Source organism: Pithys albifrons, chromosome 6 (assembly GCF_047495875.1).
Source record: "Pithys albifrons albifrons isolate INPA30051 chromosome 6, PitAlb_v1, whole genome shotgun sequence".
NCBI lineage: Eukaryota > Metazoa > Chordata > Aves > Passeriformes > Thamnophilidae > Pithys > Pithys albifrons.
Window position 1 is genome coordinate 30845608 of NC_092463.1, and position 12874 is coordinate 30858481.

Genomic DNA, 12874 nt, shown 5'->3' on the forward strand with positions numbered 1-12874 from the left:
GAACACCAAATCCATCTACAAGAAGCTCTAAAGGGACTGGTATGTGTGGCAGAAGTTCACAAATTTAAAAGTCCATTACGGGAACTGAATTAATAAATAGGATATAAAAGAAAACTAAAGAATGGAAAATTTAAACTCAGCATCAAGAATTTCTGGTCATGCTGAAGCCTCAGTGAACATGCTAGAAATCAAGCCACGCAGAACCCTAAAGAAGACTACCAAAACCCTGCTGAATGGCCCTACAAAAGACAGTTTCCTAATGATAAGGTATGGCCTGCATGGGGTTTTGTTTCAGTAAGTTATTTCTGTCAGCAGCCTCTGTGATTATGGCAGTTCTCTATAACACTAAGCAGTCTTGGCTAGAGAGGGTGTAAAGAGGGCAGAACTTGAAGACTGTCAGAGCTTTTTTTTTTAGTGTCACTGCCTGTGAAACTGTGAATAGGCAGTTCAGTCAAAGTGTTACCTCATTCAGGATAAAACAGGAATTAGCAATTGTATTCACTGAAGCCAAAACTCTTTTCTCTTTTTATCTGGCAGCAGTAGCATAAATTAATGTAACAGTGGCAATGCTACCAACAAAATATTGCAAATACAGTACCAGCCCTTTGAAATTCTGCTGACTTCCTTTTGTATTAACATCATTGACATTGGATGTGAAGACAGACAAGGGTGAGCCAAAGATCACCTCAAAGGTCAAAGGACTTCTTCATGTGGTGTGTAGATGGGACTCAGTTTTTGTATTACAGATATTCAGCAATGACCCAATAATTAAGCAACAACCAGTGTTTTTATTCTAAACTTTGTCTTCAGAAAACTTTATGGCTGGCTATGCTAGCTCAAAAGGCATGAAGTGGAAGGGGTAAAGGGAAGCCACCTCAAAAACACCTGATTCCACCCTATTAAAATTACATTTCCTTTATTTTATCAATTAAAATTATGAAAATATAATTTTAGTCTTTAACTTAAAAGACCAGGCATTCCTTCTAATGGGAGAATTTGAAAGTGGGGCTATCTGGAAATAGAACTTCATTCATCTGTGGTTTTGAAGTGGCCAAAATAGCAGTAAATATTTACATTTGAACATGCCCTAGTGAACTTTGTTGCCAGCCAGAAAAAGCCCCTTTTCCTGAGGACTACTGCCTTTTCTATTGCTATTGCCTATATGTATAAATGAAATGTGGATGAAAATCTGGGACATAAGTCTCTAAATATTTTATTGTACTTACAAATGGTTTGATATGAAAACAGTCTAAATTAGACGTGCATACATTTAAAAATTGTGGATAAAGTCTGTTCATGCAAATTTCCTCTGAAAAACAGAGACTGGGTCTTCTAAAGCAGTAATATTGTACTCTAAGGTCTCACAGATGACAGTGCACAATTAGTAAATCTAATTGCAATTATGCAATTATAGCTGACACAATTAAAAAAATTAACAGCTGTGTATTTTACCTGCTATAATAAGTTACTCTAAATCTTCCAATACTAATTGTATATTTTTAATGATGGAACACGAATAAAGACATTATATATTTTTTTCACTCATTCAAATGATGCTTTTAGACAGAGCCTCAGTCACGACTGTTTCTGAAGTATATAACTTTTTTCAAAGACAAAGATTTCAAAAATATCTTTCCTTTATATCCCTTATGGAAATGCTTGCTCAGTTGCATGCCATACTTATGAAAGTTGATCTTATAAGTGAAAAAAAGTAAAGGACAGAGGGTTACAGTGAATGTGTTCACTGGAGCTTTAACAGGAGCTATATATGACTGGTATCAGTTTTAAAGGTATTTAATATGACCTGATACAGAGCGTTTATTAAAGTACAAGGAAAATAAGCTGATTATCAAGCAACAAACAAGTGGTATGCATTGTTCATGTTTTCATTTCCTGTGTCAGTCCACATTAATTATGCTACCCACAGGCATCACACTTGCAGTCTGACAGAAACCAGGCAGGGACTCCTGAGGTAACAGAAGCCAACAGAGCAACAACAAGGAAATATCTCAAAGGAATTAAGTGGATTCCTCTAAGAAGGCAACAGAGATGAGAGGCCAGCTGAGGTCCCTTCACACCAATGCACACAGTATGGGCAACAAACAGGAGGAGTTGGAAGGCACTATGCTGCTAGAAGGTTATGTCTTTGTTGCTGTTATAGAAACTTTGTGGGATGAATCCCATGATGGGAGTGCAGCTATCGAGAGTTGTATTGACTGTGAAGAGGTGTCTTTGAAGAACTGATATGAGCCGGTCAAGAGCCTGTGGGTGAGCATCGGAGACTGAGGCAACAAAGGGAACCTTGTGATTGGTGTCTACTACAGGCTGCCTGACCAAAGGCAGCCTATTGGCACAGCCTTCTTGCTCCAGTTACAGGAGCCATTGTGCTCATGGGCTCTTGTCCTACAGGGGAAGTTCAACCACCCCAACATCTGCTGGAAAAGTAGCACGGTGAACTGAAGGCAAGCTGGAATGCATGGAGGATAACTTCCTGAGCCAGGTAATAGACAGTCCTGCCTAAGGGGATACAATACTAGATGTGATGGTCAGCAATGTAAATGAACTAATCAGAGGTGTAAGATTGGAGGCAGCCTGGGCTGCAGTGATCATGCATTGATAGAGTTTGCAGTCCTGAGGGATATGGATCAGTAAGGGTAGACCCCCAAACTTTAGGAAAGTAAACTTTCAGCTTTTCAGAGAGATAGTTAGTGGGATTCCCTTGGAGATTGCCCTCAGAGACAAGGGAGTGAAACAGATCTGCAGATCTTTAAGGAATTCTTCCACAGACTGCAAGAGCTAGCATTCCCCAGGAACAAGAAATCAGGCAAGGAAGGCAAGAGACCAGCATAGCTTGGCAGGGAGCTGATGGTCACACTAAAGGGAAAGAAGCAAATGCATAGGCAGTGGAGACAAGGAAAGAGTACAGAGATGAAGTTTGGTAGTGTAGGGATAAGGTGAGGAAGGCCAAGGCAAAGCTGGAACTGAACCTGGGAAGAGGTGCAGAGCATAACAGGAAAGCCTTCTACAGGCATGTTAACCAGAAAATGGAAGTCAAAGGTGGTGTACCCCAGCTGAAAAGAGTGCTGGAAAACTGCTAATGACAGATGAGGAGAAGGCTGAAGTACTCAACAACATTTTGCCTCAGTCTTCACTGGCAACCTCTCTTTCCACACCTCTCAAGTGGATGGGCAGCAGGATGGGGATTGGGGGACCAAAGTCATAGAATCATGGAATTGTAGAATTGCCTGGGGTGAAAGAGATCCTGAGATCATCAAGTCCAACACTTGATCCAACCCCACTTTGATTACTAGACCATGGCACTAAACCTCCAGGGACAGTGAATCCACCACCTCTCTGGGCAGGCCATTCCAACAACTGATTACTCTCTCTGTAAAGAATTTCTTTCTGATATCCAACCTAAACCTCCCCTGGCAGAGCTTAAGCCCGTGCCCTCTTGTTTTACTGCTGGGTGCCTGAGAGAAGAGAAGGCTTCAGGGTGACCTAATTGCTGCCTTCCAGTACCTGAAGGGAGCCTAGCAGAAAGATGAAGAGGGACTTCACAAGACCATGTAGTAACAGGACTTCCTGCTGTGCTAAGCATTTTAGTTCTGATCTGGGTACAGCTGAGGGACATGGACGTAACTAAAATTTAAAATGAACATGAATTATTCAAAGGTTTCTGGCATTTCCATCTATTTCTGCCATTAGTCTGTAAAGATAGGATAGTGAGATCAACAGTTTGATGATGTCTTATGCTGACTTACAGCCCTTCTGTATAACATGGCACAAACTAAGACTGTAAGATGGTTTTTAAAGGTGCTTTTCCCCACAACGTTTTTAAAGGTGCTTTCACACTAAAAAAACTCAGTGTTCTGAGAGCTCATAAGGGGTCATTCCAAATGATTAGGAAGATGATTTTTACATTATTGCTGCCATTAGCTTCAGCAGGATTTAGGCAGTATCAGGTGAGGCCACAGAATGCACTTACTTTTTCAAAATCACTTCCCCATTATTGCTGTTACAGTCTTTCTTCTCTGGTTATCTGCAGGGGAGGAGTAATCTAATAGCTCATATGGAAAAGGAAAATGGTAACAAAAATGAAGATCACATTTACCCCAGTACATAAAAAATCACTTTCATATTACAGCTACTATCTTTCCTTCACTTTTTAACCAAAAGATATTGTTACATTTCTTAGAGTAGCTTTCTAAATCCCTAAGCTAATAAAGCTCCATAGCTTCTGCTGTGGAGATCTGACATGCACCATGTGCTTTGAGAAGATTCATCACAGGGGATCAGGTTCCTAACAGTTGACTAAGAGTTCCAGTCCCAAAAGATCTGCCCCTGGTGTGCGGAGCACTTAACCCTTCGACCAGAACCAACATGACTATTCACAAATTATTGATGTCCCTAAATCCCTGGCAGATTGCAGACAGCTCTTGTCTCCTTGAAGCCAAAGCATATGGTCACTAATGAGATGGATTAAAAATACATATACACATTCAAGGCTTTGCCATGTGAATGTAAAGCCACAGAAATGTTAAAAGGTGATTGAACAGGACTGAACACTGTTAAATACATGATTAGCTTGTTATGGATCATTCCCATTGATCTATATACAGTTTCACAGCATAGTTTAATTAAAGCTGTCTGGAACAAGCCTCTGCCTTAAATGATCAGGCAGTGCAATGAAAAGTTGAAACACAAGGAACTGGAGACCTCCCTTCCTTTCTTAAACATCTAGCTGACTGTCTCTGTGGTTTACAGCTACAGCAAGAAAGGAAACTGTGCTTTACTACATTGTCTGTTTTTACAGTCCAGGGTTTTCCCTATATTTTTCTTAATATAAAATTATGTAGTGGAATATAAGATTTTGAAACAAAACCTGTACAATTTGCTTGCTTCATTGAAATTAATACTTTTCAGTCTAAAACAAAATAAAGCCCTGTAAACAAGAATATACTATTGGAAGAGAAAAGGGAGTCTACAAAAATATGATTTTGCACTGATTTTTTTGCTGTAGCTGTGAAGATTTTAAATTACAATAATGTGGGCATTTTGCACAGTCCAGTACTTGGCTTTTCATATGCTATCTTTCTTATGCTTTTTGTTACTATTCTTGAGACATTATTTCACGATGGTCATTGTGCTGTTAAGGGACCAGGTTTTCCAAATTGCTCTGCCCACAGGAAAAATGGAGGCAACATGTTGTAAAGATTTGTTTTTCCACATGTCAGCTAGAACTTCAGAAATGCTAAGAGCTCACCAGTTCCAGGGAAAATAGGTCAAAGATGCATTATTCAATGCTTTTATGAATTTATTCCAAAATTAAACAATTTGAAGTCAGTCTTGATATTTTTTTCCAAGTGGAAAACATTTGTATGCACAAAAAGAGGCAACTGAACAATAAATAAACTTAGGTGGATGGAACTTGCTTTGAAGTCACCCACTTCTGATTATATATCCTGATTATTACATTGACTGACCTTGGTCCTTCTGATTTTGAGTGATTTGCAATCTGTCTTCGACTACTTATTTGTAACATCAAGGTAGTGATGATTTGCATACTTCTAATGATGGTCAGGGTGTAATTGAGTTTTGTTAAGGACTGATAACAAAGGGAGTTCTGTGGAACATTTTGGCAGACCAGATTAGGCAGAGCTCTAGAGATGATATAAGCTCTTTCATGCAATACTGATGACGCATTTCAATCACTCTGGCCTGGGACATTTATCTAAATACAAGTTAAGCAGCTGCTCTGAATTGCAGGGGAAGTCTTTATAGCCACGATACATGAGACAAATGACCAGTATGAGTTTGGATAAGGCTGTGAAACGGCTTTAAACCTGTGATTTCCTAAGCCAGTCTTTGAAACTGTGACTATAAAAGAACTTGTGTTCTTTGTTACATAACATTCAAAATGTAATCTGTGTGGTGGAGATTTCTTAAGCTGTGTCTAGATTTTTCTTTCAATGTCAGCAATTGATGAATGAGCTTTCCTGTTGAATGGTAAATACTCAATAACATTTGTTTAAAAAAATTAAAAAGTAACAAGTGTATTTTAAACTTCAAAAAACCCCCAAATTTACTGTTTCAGGCCTGTTTTTGAAATATACATACCCCAAAATTAAAAGAGAAATTACAGAGAGAATTGTGTTTGAAACTTATGTCTCTACAAACACATGCCTGGTCAGATGCCAAAGCTGCCACTCAGATCTGCATGTCTGTATTTGCAAACAATTCTTTCATAAAAACCTGTCCCCAAGAATTCATCACATTACATTTCAGTTTGTCTTGCAATTTGTGGACCCACCTATACTGGTGGACTTCATTCTTCTCATATTAAACTAGTTTTAGTTGTAACAATGAAAATGTTTTTTTTTAAGAAATCACGTAAGAGATAAAAATACAGCCTGTATTGAAAGCACTAAAGCTAATGTTAGCCATCCTCTTTCAGCTTGTCTTTAAAACCAAAGGACGACTTAAGACGATTGCAACCTCTTCTGTGAAGGATCTGGTTGTTAGGATCCAGATTGATAGAACTGGACACAAAATACTGTGAGTTGAAGGCACAGATGCAAACCAAACCGGGTTAAACTTCACCCAACAGAGCATTTACTAAGTGAAATCATAGAATCATAAAATAATTTGAGTTAGAAGAGACCTTTGAAGCTCTTCCAGTCCATGCCTCCTGCAATGAGCGGTGTGATTTTCAACCAGACCAGGCTGCTCTGAGCCCTGTCTTAACCTGACCTTGAAAGTTTCCAGGGATGTGGCATGTACCACTTCTCTGAGCAATCTCCTCCAGTGCTTCACCACTCTCACTTTAAAATCTGCCTTATATCTAGTCTGAATCTACCCTCTTTTAATTTAAAACCATTATCCCTTGTCCTATCACTACAATCCCTATAAAAAGTCTGTCCCATCTTTCTAATAAGCATCTTGTACATATTGAAAGGCCAAAACAAAGGTCTCCCAAAAGCCTTCTCCAAGCTAAATAACCCCAACTATCTCAGCTTTTCCTCACAGGAGAGGTGTCCCACTCCTATGATCATTTTTGTGGCCCTCCTCTGGATGTGCTTCAATAACTCAAAGTCTTTTTTGTGCCGAGAGAAAAATCTGCTATAAAGGGAAGACTAGTGCTCTGTTATATTTTACTGCTAGTTCTGTTTGTGCAGTGGACTTCTTGTTTCTTTGGACTCTATCCCAGGCCTGAAAGAAACAGTTCTAGTGAAAACATAATGAAAGTTGTAGGCTTGATGGATACTCATAGGAGTTGTAGCAACTCTTCCTACAGCTGAGCAGATGAAAGGAAATGAGGAAAATGAAATTTAGTGAGAAGTTGTAAGTGCAAAAGACAGCAGCCATGCACCTTACTGTTCATGGGAGATAAAAGAAAGATGAGTGATTGGCTTATCTTAATCCACTCTAGTTAGTCAGTCAGGATGCTTAAACTCTGCACCACTAGCGGCAAGCAGAGAGGGACAGCTGGCATCAAATGACCAACTCTGATGGAATCCAGAAGCTGCCTCTTCCCCTTCCAGCCTCACAATCCTCTCTGCTGTTCCTCTGCTTCAACAGGAGGGTGTGGGAAGGAAAATGGGCCCACTCATAATCAGGAAGGGCATTAACATTTACAGGAACCTCACTTTTCTAGAGCTGAGTCACTTGGCTGAGTAACTATGGAAGGTTTTTTAGACTGTAGCTCATGCTTTTTTTTAGCATCTGAAAGAAAATTGGTAGACAAAACAGTTATTTTTAGTGCTGGTTTGATTATGGGCCTGTCAGCCTTGGTGATGCATCTCTTTTATCAAGCTGCCACAATACCTTGTTTTGTTTTCAGAGCAAAGTTTGATTAAAGACCAATTTCAGAAAAGTTACTCACTGTGGGCGTTAATTAATGCTTTCTGGACTCTGCAGGGTTTATCTTATGATCTGTTTCACTTACTAAACCCTGTAATTCAATTTACATGAAGATGAGAATGAACCAGCCCCTTTATAGTCTTCTGAAGGCTTCTGCTTAACTCAATCCTGAAAGAACCTCTCTTTCTATCATTCCCTAATAAGGAATTCTAATTTCTTGCCTTTTAAAAACTAAATTAAAGTAATACTTCACATCTATAAAGACTTTTCCAACTAATGAACTGAGGCAGAACTTCAGAAGGGGACAGGTAAGCTTTAGGAAGGCTTTGCTTCTAAATAATGTTATCAGTGGTGCCCTAGTATACTGTGCATCTCAGGAAAAGCTGGTAAACATCTATTTCTTTTCCTCTGCATATTTCTGGGAGTGGAGTATTGTCATTCTGTAAGAGAAGGCCGCTGGCATTCCTCTCCTCACCTCTTATTAGCAGATAAGAAAAGCCTTTTGTCTTTTTGCAAGCAAAAGTCCATCTACTATCTCAAAAATTTAAAAAGGTGGTTGATGAAAAAGACTTAGTAGTACTGGCAGGTAAAAAATCAGCAGATGGAAGCAGCATTTATAAAATGATATAGGTAGAATTAGGAACTATGGAATAAAATGAATGAAAAGAAAATGCCATTGTTTTACTATGCAAATACAAGCAGAAAAACCTTTCCCCCAAAACCCCCAGCCATACCAGCCCAGAAGAAAATCTGACCCAGCTACACTGAGTATTTGAAAATAGGCTGGATAAAACATGAAACCAGTACAAAAGAGACCAAACCTGTGAAAGAGAAGGTGACTTAAAATGGTCTCTTTTTCTAGTAGACAGCCTGCACAGAAGAACTGAGGCTGGATAAGGCAACATGTTCAAGCAGACTTCATGGACATTACCATCTTAAAATATCCTCTTCCAAGTATACATTTTCTCCTGAACTTCCTCTCAAAACCTACACTTCATCTTAGCTATAGTATGAATTTAGGCTGGTATGGAGTCTTCCTGAAGTTGTACAGTGTGACAGATGCACCAGAAATTGAGGAGGTGAGCAAATAAGGCAATGATATCATCAAATACACTGATATTTAGAACAATTACAGTTTCAATCTCAAATGCCATCCCAAAGACAATTATATACCACCTAACTCTCTCTGGATATACAGAAGTTACCTTCCCAAGTGCACACAGTAACAATCAAATTAGGTATGTTATCATGTACATCAATGGCAAGTTGCAGAAATAAACATGACTATTTTAAAGATAAATGTTGCTGAGTTCCTCTGCACATTAATTACAGCTGTTTCTCAGAAGAAAGAATTAAGATTTATCTTCCATAATAATTCTTTCAAGCTGTCGGCTACAGATTAGAAAATAGGAGAGCACGAAAATTCATCCCTTTGTGTTTTCCAATGTTCTGTTTTTAGCCATGTCCTATACACAGATTGAGAGAATTGGCCTATACAAGGTTATAAATGTGCACTTTTGTTCAAAATGTCATTAACCTTCTGCACTAAATAAAGAAACACTTAAGCATGCCCTTCCAGTACTCACAGTGAAGTCTAAATATAATTTCAAAGGGAACAGAGGACTCAACTTTCCAAGTGCAATCACTCAAAGCAGAACTTGTGCTTTTTCTAAAACCATGACAGAGTGCAAAGATCATGAGCCTGTTTTCCCTGTGTGCTATCCTTCAGTGCTGTAACAATCCAATCCCTTTATGGGGTGGATGGTTATTGAATTTTTATGACAGCTGTGTCCAGAATCTCTGGGGAGGATGGGCTGTAATGACACCGAGCAGGGATAAGTTATAGGTGGAGAAAGATTATTACAAACATAGGAAACAGTAAGGACCCATTTTTCAAAAATCATCTAAGAATGCAGTTCACATTATGTGTACCACACACTTATTTGCTCATACAGTCACCTGAATGTGCCTATGTGGGCAGATAGAACCACAGGATTCACTAGGGGCTCACACACGTGTTTTTGTTGTACTCCGAATCTGATAAACACGTACTTTCTTTTCTTTTTTTTTCCAGATTAATTGAAAACTTGGTGTGAAAATGATCAACTGCAACAGCACCTGTGCAGTAATTATGGAACTTGCTTTTTTACCCTTAGGTCACATTACAGCTATTGACTCTTGGCCCATAGTTCAAGAGCACAAGATGGCGCAGATTTGCAAGCTGTAGGACAGTTGGTCGCTGTGCCCTCCAGGTAAGGCTGGGGACACTGGTGGGGCAGCATGTGTGGGAAGCTCAGCTGTGCCTGCTGGTAATTCAAGAACTTTTATCTCTAGGGCCTGTCAATCTGGCACCTTTCACAAGTGTTAAATTCACTTAAGTAAATTTTTTAAGAAGCTGTCATGAGACATACTGAAGCAAATATGTCCTTCAGTAGTTACACATGGACTTGGTTATAACAATGTTTGTTAAGTGCTTTGACATCCCCAAATGATATATTTGGTATAGCTTCCACATTTGTTCGTTTATTCAAGTCTGTTAAATAGTCTCCAAAACCAATAGGTTTAAGAAATAACTCATTGGACACAGAGCATCCAAAAGGCCTGACCATGAGAAGATGTTTATATAACTAGAGGACACCACATACATCTGCTGGTAGGAGAATTTAGTGTACAAATAATAAAAAAGTTTTCTAAAAGATGTGGTAAGCATCTTTAGACGGTAGAGAGAAGATCATATGGTCCTTGCTTTATGTCAAGTTAAGCTGTGATTATTTAAAATAATACTGATGGAATAATTGTTTTCAGTTTCTAGGTCAGATTCTTAATGCCTGTAAATTGTAGCTCTGCTAGTTTACACCTGCTGACGAGCTTGCACAGTAGATTTCATATTTATACATATGATGTGTAAACTAATGAGTCTATTTCTAATGTTTATCCTTGTAAAGAACTGTGAAATTTTAAATCAATCCCCTGCACTAATGTAAACAGTGTATCATAATAGAAACAGATAAAAGTGTACCAAACATGTTAAATACATTATTAGGTCGATAAAGATCATTCATATTGATCCAGGTCTGACTTCACAGCACAGTTTAATCAAAGTTGCCTGGAACATGTAGCAAAGAGTGGTCATGGCATTCATTGCCTTTTGTCCTGAGTAGGTCAGCAAATGACTAAAATTTCATTGCTGCTGCAACTGACAACTTATGCAAAATTAGGCAGAGCAGTCTAAAAAGAAGGGTAGATCAATATTTAGAGGTGCAACAAAACTCAGTTTCTGTTTTAACAGGAAAATCTTGCTGCTGGAGGTTGCTAGTTATCCACCCAGAAGTTTGAGGGCTCTTGATAGCCACACTACTACCTCCCATTGATCTGGCAGATTACATTAGTTGGATTTTTATCCTATGTGACAGCGACCCAAGATATCACTACCCTCTTACTGCCTACAGTGAAGGAACAAAAGGAGAGAGATGAAAGCTTTTTGTTGCTCTTCATGCCTTCCAAGGATGAGAAATAAATCTCACTTCTAGTGCTTCCTGTGTAATCTGAGTTTATAGCTTGTTACAGAATTGGGAACACAAGGCTGTGAGAGTCATTGAGCTGTGTCAACCAACAGCAAAATGAGAAAAAAGGGGTCTGAAACTTGGCCACATAGCAGTCTGAACTGCAAGTCAATTTTCCTCTAAGTTGAAGTTATTAATAACATAATTTATAAATCCCGTCAGCAAGACTTACATGTCATTTTATCAGGGACTGAATAAACACTAAATTACCAAGTCTACCACCAAAAGTTTACCATCAACACAAAACCCCTGAGAGCTGAAAAAGGAACATAGGGCAGGTAGGCAACTGAGTCATAGAAAACTGCAAGAATTACATGATTTGTTTAAGTAATTTGTAGAAAAGACAACAACCGACCCCAAATTCTGACCTAGAGAGCACACCTAAAGAGCTCTTCTCTTGAGAGCACACCACAGAGAGGACACTTATAAACAACAGTGCAAGGACAAAGAACTGAATCATCCTTTTGTTTGGATTGCTTTCGGATCTCTGGAAGTTAAAATCACAGTCCCAGAAGAGCAGTGTTGCGCATGTTCCACCTGCTCTATTGTTAAATAACTTCACTGCTAAGAGGCCTCTACTCTTCTTCTACCATCAACAGGTGGAATTTTTTACAGGTTATCTGAAAGTTACCTGTGGATTAATGACAAAATTGTCTATTATTTCTGTCCCAGGGCTATACATCTAACTGTATTATGATTTCTTATTAAAAACTGCTATATACTTTATACCACAGTGTATGACAAAAGTGTGCAATAAAGTTATCACATAAATAGATATTTATTTCAAAAAAGATGAATGTTTCAAATGACTCATCACTAGAATACATGGTCCTAAACACCTGTTTTTATAAAAAAAACTTTTGGAGAATGTCTTTTGGGATTATACAAACTGCACTGCTTTCTGTAACTCTTAAATTTTGTGTAAAGTACACAGCATAGCCCAGCAGTGAATGGAAAAGCTGCCCAGATCTGAGCTGTTCTTTAAGGGTTCCAGGTTCCTCCAGGTGGACCAGCACCCAGACCCTTTAGATGATCCTGAACCCATAGGTGACCAGTCAATCAGCAGTACTGACACTCCTCTGCTGGAACACTGGTTCTTTTGACAGGAATTTCTGTTTCTGGAGCCTTAAACCATGTTTCCAGCAAGAACTATTTTAGCTCAAAGAGATACTGGACTAATAAAATTGAAAATACTCAGAAGAAAAATGCATGTGATGGTTTAACCACTTTTAAGAACCTTTATCTTTTCCACAAACAGAAGCCCAACCTATAAGGCACAGCAAAATGTAATTTAACCTTGTGCCTCATTTTGTTTTAAAGATGTAATATGCTGTATCAGAACTGGTTTTAACAATATTGCAGTGCAGCTAGAGGGAAATAAATTGTTCAAGATGAGATGTCATTTTTACAGTAAAGCTAAGAGGCCCACGCAGTTCTTTCTTTAGTCA

At 38.7% G+C, this 12874-nt stretch overlaps 1 protein-coding gene across 7 annotated transcripts in view; it reads right to left on the minus strand.

The window, feature by feature from the left end:
• The window catches only part of DPH6 (diphthamine biosynthesis 6), a 200990-nt gene that overhangs the window by 930 nt on the left and 187186 nt on the right, over positions 1-12874 (minus strand). The gene's annotated exons all lie outside the window — the stretch shown is intronic.